General features: G+C 40.9%; 1 long non-coding RNA gene across 1 annotated transcript; it reads right to left on the bottom strand.

Moving 5' to 3' along the window:
• Window positions 1–704: 704 nt before the first annotated feature.
• Window positions 705–3,879, bottom strand: LOC100558475 (uncharacterized). Its single transcript, XR_506323.2, has 2 exons — window positions 2,859–3,879; window positions 705–1,649 (listed from the first exon to the last, which is right to left on the bottom strand). It is a non-coding gene; the product is annotated as an uncharacterized LOC100558475 (long non-coding RNA).
• Window positions 3,880–10,145: the final 6,266 nt, after the last annotated feature.

The raw sequence follows: 10,145 nt of genomic DNA, 5'->3' as shown, positions 1-10,145 counted from the left end.
CATACAGTAGTCCCATAGTTAAACAACAATACCATACTGGCTCCCATGAATTCGGCATTTTGAATGAAGCTGTGAATCTTCTTCAAGGTGAATTTGAAGTTTAACTAATTTACGACCTGGAATGAGGAAGTGCCGTCAGAGTGGATGATGAAGCAGCTGCTCCCCCCTGTGGCCAGAATCGAACATCCCCTCAGAAGAAGGTTAAATTGCCTCTGCATCTGTCTGTCTCGGTCTCTGTTTGATGTGTTTATGGGCATTGAATGTTTGCCCTATGTGTGTATAATGTGATCCACCCTGAGTCCCCTTCGGGGTGAGAAGGGCATAATATAAATACTGTAAATAAATAAATAAATAAATAAATAAATAAATAAATAAATAAATAGGTTGAACAGAAAATGTACACAAGAACATGGAAGCCAACTTTATCTGGAAAGGAACTAAGACCTGGAGTTAATGGCGGGAGTGCAAATTTTACAGAGAGGCAGAAGACTAAGTGGTGGGTGGACATGCCAGAACACAAAGTAAAAGAATAATAACAATGAGAGGGTGTCTGAAGCAGCAGCATCTAACTTAGCATGCAGTATGCTTTGAACAACTTTTTTTTGCTTCTCATAAAAATATACATTACGTTTAAGATCACAAGCAATGACTATGCTGAATAGGAAGGTCTTGAGAATTATAGTTCAAAAATATATTTCTCAAGCTTCTTTAAAATCACAATTGAAGCCTTTATTATTGTCATTAAATATTATTTACAAAAGGTGTTTCAATAACAATCCCCAACAGCATTCCTTTTAACTGCTCCTTTAGGAAGCAACAACTCTGAGCCCAATACACACCAGTGCCCTCCCCGCCTCCCTCCCCAACATGTTACTGAATATCATGAAAGTCAATAGTATAGATCCCGGCAGGAAGCTTAGCATGCAGGTGAATTGGTGAGAGACAGGGCCTGAAAGAAAAAGATTGTAAGTATGCAAGTAACAACCTACAGTCCAAAGTAGTAGTGTGACTCTGTACGCATGATTTTGAGATCGATATTTCTACATAAGCCTTCTCAATGAAGTTATTTAAGGAGTTGCCATGTTGTGAACTAGAAGATATCTCAGTAGACATCCACAGGCACACAGTGGCAGTCCTCAGCTTGCCTGACCCTCATTCTCTTCCTCGGGGGTAAAAGGTCTGGGCAGTGCAATATCACTGTGATGGTGGTGAATCGCTTCGGTTTGCAGAAATAACAAGCTTGGAAAACACCTCTCTTATCGTGGATGTGCCATGGGATGTAGAAGGAATTGCACTGGCCATAACAGAACCTGTTGATAAAGGTGTAGCTCTTGCAGCCTTCTTCATGGATTGTTTGACTTATCTCTTGTGTTTTGCACCAGCCTTGATTTAGGTAATTTTCCTCTGTTACATGTAGTGTGGCTGGGATTGGCTCAGTCTCTTCATCACAAGATAGAATTGTTTTCCCATTATCGCTGAACTTGGAGTCCTGGCATTGCTGTAACAGGTATGAATTATTAGCCATCCTTTTGTCCAGATCTTTCCCATGAATAAAGCTTTCACGAACTTGGATTTTCTGTCCCTCAAGTATGTGCAGCAGAAGTCCAAGCAGGACGAGAACTCCAGTAGCTGAAGATTTGTAATCCATCCTAGACGCATGGAAGGGAATTCAATTAGTTTCACATGCAAACAGCCTAAACTCTTAAGTTCCCAACTCTTAAAAACAACACGAAATCATTGCCATAAAATATCTCCAAAATACAATTTTGAATAAGAATTTTCTTCCACCTTAACTTCCCCTCATTTTCTCACCATCTTCACATGCTGACAAAATGGTGTTCCACAGAGACCATCCCATGATTTACAGCCACTTCTGGTGGCTGCCTATGAGCCACTTCTGGTGGCTGCATCTTGCCAGTGTGCGAAGATGGTAAGACGACTCCACTTTCAGGAGGTGGGTGTTTTGAAGAGGTGGAAAGTGGATGAAAGCCAGAAGAAGATGAGAAACATTGTGGGATGGCTGGCCATCCCTGAAGACGGACCTTGCCAGGTTAGATGGGTCCCCACTCCCCCACTTCCATAGAATCATAGAGTTGGAAGAGACCTCATTGGCCATCCAGTCCAACCCTTTGCCAAGAAGCAGGAAATCGCATTCAAAGCACTCCTGACAGATGGTCATCCAGCTTCTGCTTAAAAGCCTCCAAAGAAGGAGCCTTTCCCTCCCTCTCCCTTCCCATCTGTGGGATAATGTCATACATTTTAGATTCATGTTGGGCATTCAACAATATGATAAAAGATTAAAAAAACACTACAAGATACCCCCAGAGTCACTGACTTTACCTTTTGTGATTGGTCAGTTCAGTTTAATATTTGTTAAATATTTTAACAGCAAATTTAATTTCCTCCTTTCTATGTGTTCAACCTATTTCAAAGCACAGTTTATTTCCTCAAAAGATCAATATTGGCCAAAGTTCAGAGTTGCACAATTGAGTGCAAAGTACTATTTTGAGCTTGGGTTGCACCAACTTAAGTAATCTGAAGACAAATAGGGAGCATGGGGGAAGAAGAGAGAAGCTGGGATGTTTTAAAAGCACTTCAAAATGACAAGAGGATTATTTGAAATTGTCCCTGTGAAGTCAGGATAGTTGAAGAGTATGGTCATACTTCCATTTAATAACTGGGAAAAAACCAATGGACTTGCCATTTAAATACCACCAACTCCTTAGTCAAGGTTAAAACACTCTTTCACAGAACTTTTTGGAAAAAAAATACTAATTACTAAAGCTTAACAATAAATTTAACAAGATATTTTTAAACTAATACTGTACCTCAAAATTATGTTTCAGCAAAACACTAACCTTATGAAGAGCCTTCCTCTGGGAGAGATAAGCTTCAATCTATACTCTTTTCTTTCGTGTAGAGATATATATACACCAGCAAATGTCAATTACCTAATCATTAAATAGCAACACCAGACTTTTGACTGATCCTTTAAAAATTGCTCTCAAGGAATCCCTTTATACAGATATACTGCTACTTATGTGGAAACCTATGAAGAAAAAAAATCTTTAAGCAATCTGTCTTGCGCTTTTTCAAAGTTTATCTTCAGCAAGTTGGCCATGTGCAAATGAGATTGGTGAAAGAGAGAATGTCTTCAAATGACACTTGCATGAAAAATTCCACCTGCCATGCCTTCCAACCCAACACACACAAACAACTATTAAAGATACAACAGCCCTGTGCTTATTGTATCTGGCACCCTATTTTATTTACATTTTACCTACCATATAACTACAAGGTAGGTAAGAAATGTGTTTAAAAATTCAAATCTGCAAAAGGACAAACAATATACTATACCTGCATGCACTCTGGAATTAGAATTTGGGTGTATCTTCGCTGCAGAATTAATGAAGTTTGATGCCACCTGAAGTGCCATGACATAATCTTATGGAATCATGGCAATTGTAGTTTGGCGAGAAATTAGCACTCTTCAGTAGAAAAGGCAGAAGATCTTGTAAAACTAGAACTACCAGGATGACACAGCATTAAGCCACATCAGTGAAAGTGGTTTCAAACTGCATTAATTCTAAAGTGTGGTTGTACCCTTTGTTGTTGTTGTTTACCTTCGAGCAATTTCTGATCTATGGTGACCCTAAGGTCAATGTATCACAGAGTTTTCTTGACAAGACTGTATTTTACTATAGGCGATCACTCAAGGCCGAGTAGGATTCTCTTCTAAAGATAGAGTCCTGGTGGTGGGTTCATAAGTGACTCTTGTTGACCTATTCTAGATCCACATGGCTTGTCACAATGAGAACATAAGTTTTCAGGTGGAAGGCAGTCACAACAAAGGTTTGCTTCACTTGCCTTTCTCTCTTCACATTTCTCCCTTTCACCCTCTAGTCCAGGCATAAGCAAATTTTGGCCTCCAGGGGTTTGGACTTCAACTCTCAGAAGTCCCAGCCAATTTACCAGCTGTTAAGAATTATGGGATTTGAAGTCCAAAACATCTGGAGGGTCAAAGTTTACCTATGCCTGCTCTAGCCCTTCAAGAGACTTCTAAATGAACCCTTCTCCAAACAATACTTAAGGATCATATATGGAACACCCTGAAAATGTTGAGGAACATTGGAATGAACCAAAGACCTCTATCATTACAGTCTGTGAACAAACCATTGCATACCAAACTAAGAAACATCAGGACTGGTTTGATGGGAATGATAACAAGATCCAACAATCAATAAGAAAAGGGAAGCCTTCCAAGTATGGCAAGGAGTCATCAACTGTGCTGTTAATTTATTTATTTATTTTTCAAACTTATATGCCGCCACTCCCCTAGGGCTCGGAGCGGCTTACAAGAACCGGCTAAAATCAACAATTTAAAAAACATCTTAAAAACATCTTTAAAAACATCTTTAAAATATCCTAAAAGCACCTTTTAAAACATCAACAACAGAACTCAAAAGCCTGTCGAAACAGATGTGTCTTACATGCCCTGCGGAAGGCCAACAAGTCCCGCAAGGCACGAACTTCAGGTGGCAAGGTGTTCCAGAGCGATGGCGCCACTACTGAAAAGGCTCTGCGTCTAGTTGCAGTTAGATGCAAAGTCTTAAAACTGGGGACTTCCAGTAGGTCTTGGTCCTCAGAACAGAGGGATCTCTGGGGTTTGTAGGGAGTGAGGCAGTCCCTCAGGTACATTGGCCCTAGACCATGTAAGGCCTTGAAGGTAAGCACCATCACTTTGAAAGTGATCCGGTGCTCAATTGGTAACCAGTGCAGCTGGTTAAGAAAAACACCCTATGCTAGTGCAAAAGTTGAGGTCCAAAGAAGGACCATAGAATGTAAGAACATCTGGGGAACAAAAAAGATTCAAGAAATCCAACACTTTGCAGATGTCTACAACACACTGAGATTATTTTAAAGCCACAAACGCCATTTGGTAAGACTACACAGCTTCAAATTGCAAGTTAAGACACCAAGGAGACACTACACAGTGGTTCTCAATCTGGGGTCCCAGATGTTTTTGGCCTACAACACCCAGAAATCCCAGTCAGTTTACCTGCTGTTAGGATTTCTGGGAGTTGAAGGCCAAAAACATCTGGGGACCCCAAGTTGAGAACCACTGCAAGCAGACCCAGGCCTCCCTGATTAAAGCCATGTGGCCTGCACCTGATTCCAGGCAGAGGATTTCAGAACACACCTGTCTAGTTAAATTCTAGTGAAAAAGACTGTGACCCCAGTGAAGAAATCTTTGTTCAAAAGTCCCTTGCCTACATTCTGCAGAAAAAGGTTTTTGAGGCACTCACAATGCATTAAATGTTTTTCCCCCTGTGTTCAGGCATCCACAAAGGTCCATGAAATTATGAATTATCTGCATTCCCAATGTGTAGTTCTATGTCTCTGTAGGTAGACAAGCGAGTAAGACTAGGCAGCAGCTTTAGTCTCCCAGGTGACCTTGGAGGCCTGTATCTTCCCAAGAAAACCATTTATTTTGTCATCAAATGCCATCTAGGAAGTAGGGATAATTTCCCAAGTTTTTAGAACCCCAGTGCCATTTTAGCATATATAAGGTATCTATTAACAACAGCCTTTACAAAAAGATGGGGGTAGGGCAAAATTTTGCAAACATGCAGCTGTGGAGCAAAATAGTATGAATCTTTGGAAGGGGCACGTGTGGCCTGTACCTGTTTAATGTCTTCCTATTACTTCATGGCCACAAAATATGTTTGTTATACATATTTGGTAATGATGAAGTTGTCTTGTCTGGGCCTCTCTACATGTGAGGTGTCTGCAGTATTTTGATGTTCTTTCCATGCACAACTGTTTTTAAATATGTCAATTTCATGCATAAGCAACTCTGGACAAGCTCCTTGATTGCCTCAGTGTAACATAGACATTTTGCAATTACATTGAGCTAGTACTATACCATCCTTATGCTGAATATTACTAGGTTTGCAATATGATGAGCTGTCTATGAAATATTTACATGGTATATACTCCAAAATGAGTTAAAATGCATAGTTTAATCTATCAATTGTGGCTCAGGAAAGAGAACTACAAACTTTGCGCAGATTTTAAAGAATGAATTTTAATCAATGTAATTACATACTGAGATCATGCAGTCACAGGCAGATGTTTTGGGACACAAAGCATGATCCTACCATTGCTCAGATAAGTATGAATTGCTTTACTATATCATAATACTCATCCCTCTGAAAAGTAATGTTGCAAGATATATTTTTATTACCATTAACAGCCTCTAAATGAAGAATTGCAGTAGTGACTCAAGAAACATGAAAAATTTACATGGTATATATTCCAAAATTAGTTAAAATTCATAGTTTAATCTATCGATCCTTTCTGCTGCGTTCAGGGAAAAGTACTACAAACCTTACTCAGAGTTTGAAAAATGAATTTTTAGTAATGTAATTACATACTGAGATCATCCAGTCATTAGTGGATGCTTTGGGATAGAAACATTATCATACTGTTGCTCAGTTAAGAATGAATGGCTTCACTGTATTATTAGACTCGTTCCTCTCAAAAGTGATAATACAAAATGCCATGAACAGCATCTAAGTGTGATCAAGAATTGCAACAGTGACTCAAGAAACAAACCTCTTTATATAACAATGGTAGACCTCCAGTTGTGGGATTACAGCACTCAGAATCCTCCATCATTGCCTATGGTATGGATGAGAGATGCAGTCCTGCTTCATATGGAGGGCTATGCTGCCTATATGTGTTATATAGTACGGTAAGTTGAAAAGTGCTCCAGTTAAGGCTGGCCTTTAGAAACATCACTGAGCAAAGATAGTTAGTCAAGAGCTTGTTAGCCGAAACTAACAAAATGAAGTTCAACAGGGATAAATGCAAGATACTTCACTTAGGCAGAAAAAATGGAATGCAAAGATACAGAATGGGGGACGCCTGGCTTGACAGCAGTGTGTGCAAAAAAGACCTTGGAGTCCTCGTGGACAACAAGTTAAACATGAGCCAACAATGTGATGTGGCAGTTAAAAAAGCCAATGGGATTCTGGCCTGCATCAATAGGGGAATAGCATCTAGATCCAGGGAAGTCATGCTCCCCCTCTATTCTGCTTTGGTCAGACCACACCTGGAATACTGTGTCCAATTTTGGGCACCGCAGTTGAAGGGAGATATTGACAAGCTGGAAAGCATACAGAGGAGGGCGACTAAAATGATTAAGGGTCTGGAGAACAAGCCCTATGAGGAGCGGCTTAAAGAGCTGGGCATGTTTAGCCTGCAGAAGAGAAGGCTGAGAGGAGACATGACAGCCATGTACAAATATGTGAAGGGAAGTCATAGGGAGGAGGGAGCAAGCTTGTTTTCTGCTGCCCTGCAGACTAGGACACGGAACGATGGCTTCAAACTACAGGAAAGGAGATTCCACTTGAACATCAGGAAGAACTTCCTCACAGTGAGAGCTGTTCTGCAGTGGAACTCTCTCCCCCAGACTGTGGTGGCGGCTCCTTCTTTGGAGGCTCTTAAGCAGAGTCTGGATGGCCATCTGTCGGGGGTGCTTTGAATGCGATTTCCTGCTTCTTGGCGGGGGGTTGGACTGGATGGCCCATGAGGTCTCTTCCAACTCTACTATTCTATGATTCTATGATTCTATAGATAGAAACATAGCTACCTTGTTTTGTACCAGGTGCACTGAGCTTTTGGAACAATTTGAGATTTTGGAAGTAACTGTCTCCAATATATTTGTACTTCCCATTTGATGAACCTTCTGTTGTCTCTGCTAATGCTGCATCTACATTGACCATTTAATGCAGTTTGAAGTTGGCTTCAAACTGTGATAGCCAGATAGCAAACTCCAATAAAATGATGAGAAAGAAAGCTCTTAAGGCATAATAGTACTCTGTGGTTTGTATAATCACCACCTGGGCTTCAAACTGGTTCTAGGATTTCCAATGTAATCATCTGCACAATGAAACTTGGTAAAGGTAAAGGTTTTCCCCTGACATTAAGTTTAATTGTATCCAACTCTAGGGGTTGATGCTCATCTCCATTTCTAAGCCAAAGAGCCAGCATTGTCCGTAGCCACCTCCAAGGTCATGTGGCCAGTATGACTGCATGGAATGCTGTTACGTTCCCATCAGAGCGGTACCTATTGATCTACTGACATTGGCATGTTTTCAAACTGCTAGGTTGGCAAAAGCTGGGGCTAACGGCGGGAGCTTACCCTCCTCCCCTGATTCAAATCGGCGACCTTTCAGTCAGCACGTTCAGCAGCTCAGTGGTTTAATATCTATTTGAAACTGCATTAAATGGTCAGTATATGTGAAAAGGATATCAAGCAGTTGTCATATTTGTCTGTTAAAACTGCCAGAGGTACAGCAGATCTAGGTTCAAAGGGTCAAAGTCCTGACACATTTTTCTTTATGAGAAGGAATTACGGCATCACTCACCCACCCTCATAGGCTCTGTAATATTTCTCAGATAAAAAGAGGGATACAAATGGTGAAGCAACATCAAAGTGTGATCTAAAATTACAAATATACAAATTAAGCCAGCTGCTGCAGCCTCTCCTTTGTTTGTGCCAATAGGGAAGGGCAAAATTCCACCCCATCTCTCCTCTTCATTAAGCATACTGACTTTTCACTCAGTTTGCAGCAACTGAAGTAAGCAATTGTCTTCATAAAGGAAAACAAATAGTAGTAGTAGGAGAGAGAAACCAGGACACTTTAAAAGTAAGACAACTGGGATTGTCCCTGTCAAATCGGGAAGGCTGCACACACCACAATTAATTTAGCTGTCATATCTATAGTGTTTAGAAGTCAAATGTGTTCATCCAGCAGTAACATGTTTTTATAATCTATCTGCCCTGGAACCAATATATTGTGTAATGGCTTGGTTTTGAATTGGTAAGACTCATCAGCCATAACAACAGACTTAATCTTTGGGGGGGGGGGGGGGGAGAGAGAAATCTTTTACAATGTTTTAAAATACACACCTAATTTTTGGACTCTTTCTGGCAGTGATGTTAGGAAAATATCTTGCTGGCCTGCCTATGTTCAGTTTTACTTAATGAGTAGTGGCTCCCTGCTAATTGTTCCTCTCACAGCTGAGAAGAGGTTGGTCATCTCACTACCATCAACAGCACAATGGAGAGGTTATCAAATACAAGCTCCTGGTCACATTAATCTTGTTGGGAACATGAACTCACCTGGATCCATGAAACATGATTTTTTAAAGAAACAGAAGCATGTTTTCAGTAAACTTTCATCTCAGTTTAGTAAGTTTCCTTGGTGGCTTTGAGTTGTCTGTTTAATTGTATCTTGCTCTACAGAGTAGAGTACACAGTAAAAAGAAAACACCTAACATTTAAAATCCAAATTTAAATGGAGAAAGTTATTGGCTGGAGTTACACTTTCAAAATGTACCTGTTTTTACTTACAAACAAATTCAACTTAGGAGCAAACCTACAAAACTTATCTTGTTTGTAACTTGCGGACTGCTTGTATTAGACTGAATGCACCCTGAGCCATAAGGAATCACGGTGGCACAATGGGTTCATAGAATCATAGAATCATAGAATAGTAGAGTTGGAAGAGACCACATGGGCCATCTAGTCCAACCCCCTGCTAAGAAGCAGGAAATCGCATTCAAAGCACCCCCGACAGATGGCCATCCAGCCTCTGCTTAAAAGCCTCCAAGGAAGGAGCCTCCACCACGGCCCCGGGGAGAGAGTTCCACTGTCGAACAGCTCTCACAGTGGTTTTGAATTGGTTCTTCCTGATGTTCAGGTGGAATCTCCTTTCCTGTAGTTTGAAGCCATTGTTCCGTGTCCTAGTCTGCAGGGCAGCAGAAAACAAGCTTGCTCCCTCTTCCCTATGACTTCCCTTCACGTATTTGTACATGGCTATCATGTCTCCTCTCAGCCTTCTCTTCTGCAGGCTAAACATGCCCAGCTCTTTAAGCCGCTCCTCATAGGGCTTGTTCTCCAGACCCTTGATCATTTTAGTCGCCCTCCTCTGGACGCTTTCCAGCTTGTCAACATCTCCCTTCAACTGTGGTGCCCAAAATTGGACACAGTATTCCAGGTGTGGTCTGACCAAGGCAGAATAGAGGGGGAGCATGACTTCCCTGGATCTAGATGCTATTCCCCTATTGATGCA

The sequence above is a fragment of the Anolis carolinensis genome, chromosome 4 (genome assembly GCF_035594765.1).
Source record: "Anolis carolinensis isolate JA03-04 chromosome 4, rAnoCar3.1.pri, whole genome shotgun sequence".
NCBI classification, from domain to species: Eukaryota; Metazoa; Chordata; class Lepidosauria; order Squamata; family Dactyloidae; genus Anolis; species Anolis carolinensis.
The sequence above is the reverse complement of the archived record's forward strand: the minus strand, read 5'-3'. Positions and strand labels throughout refer to the sequence as shown.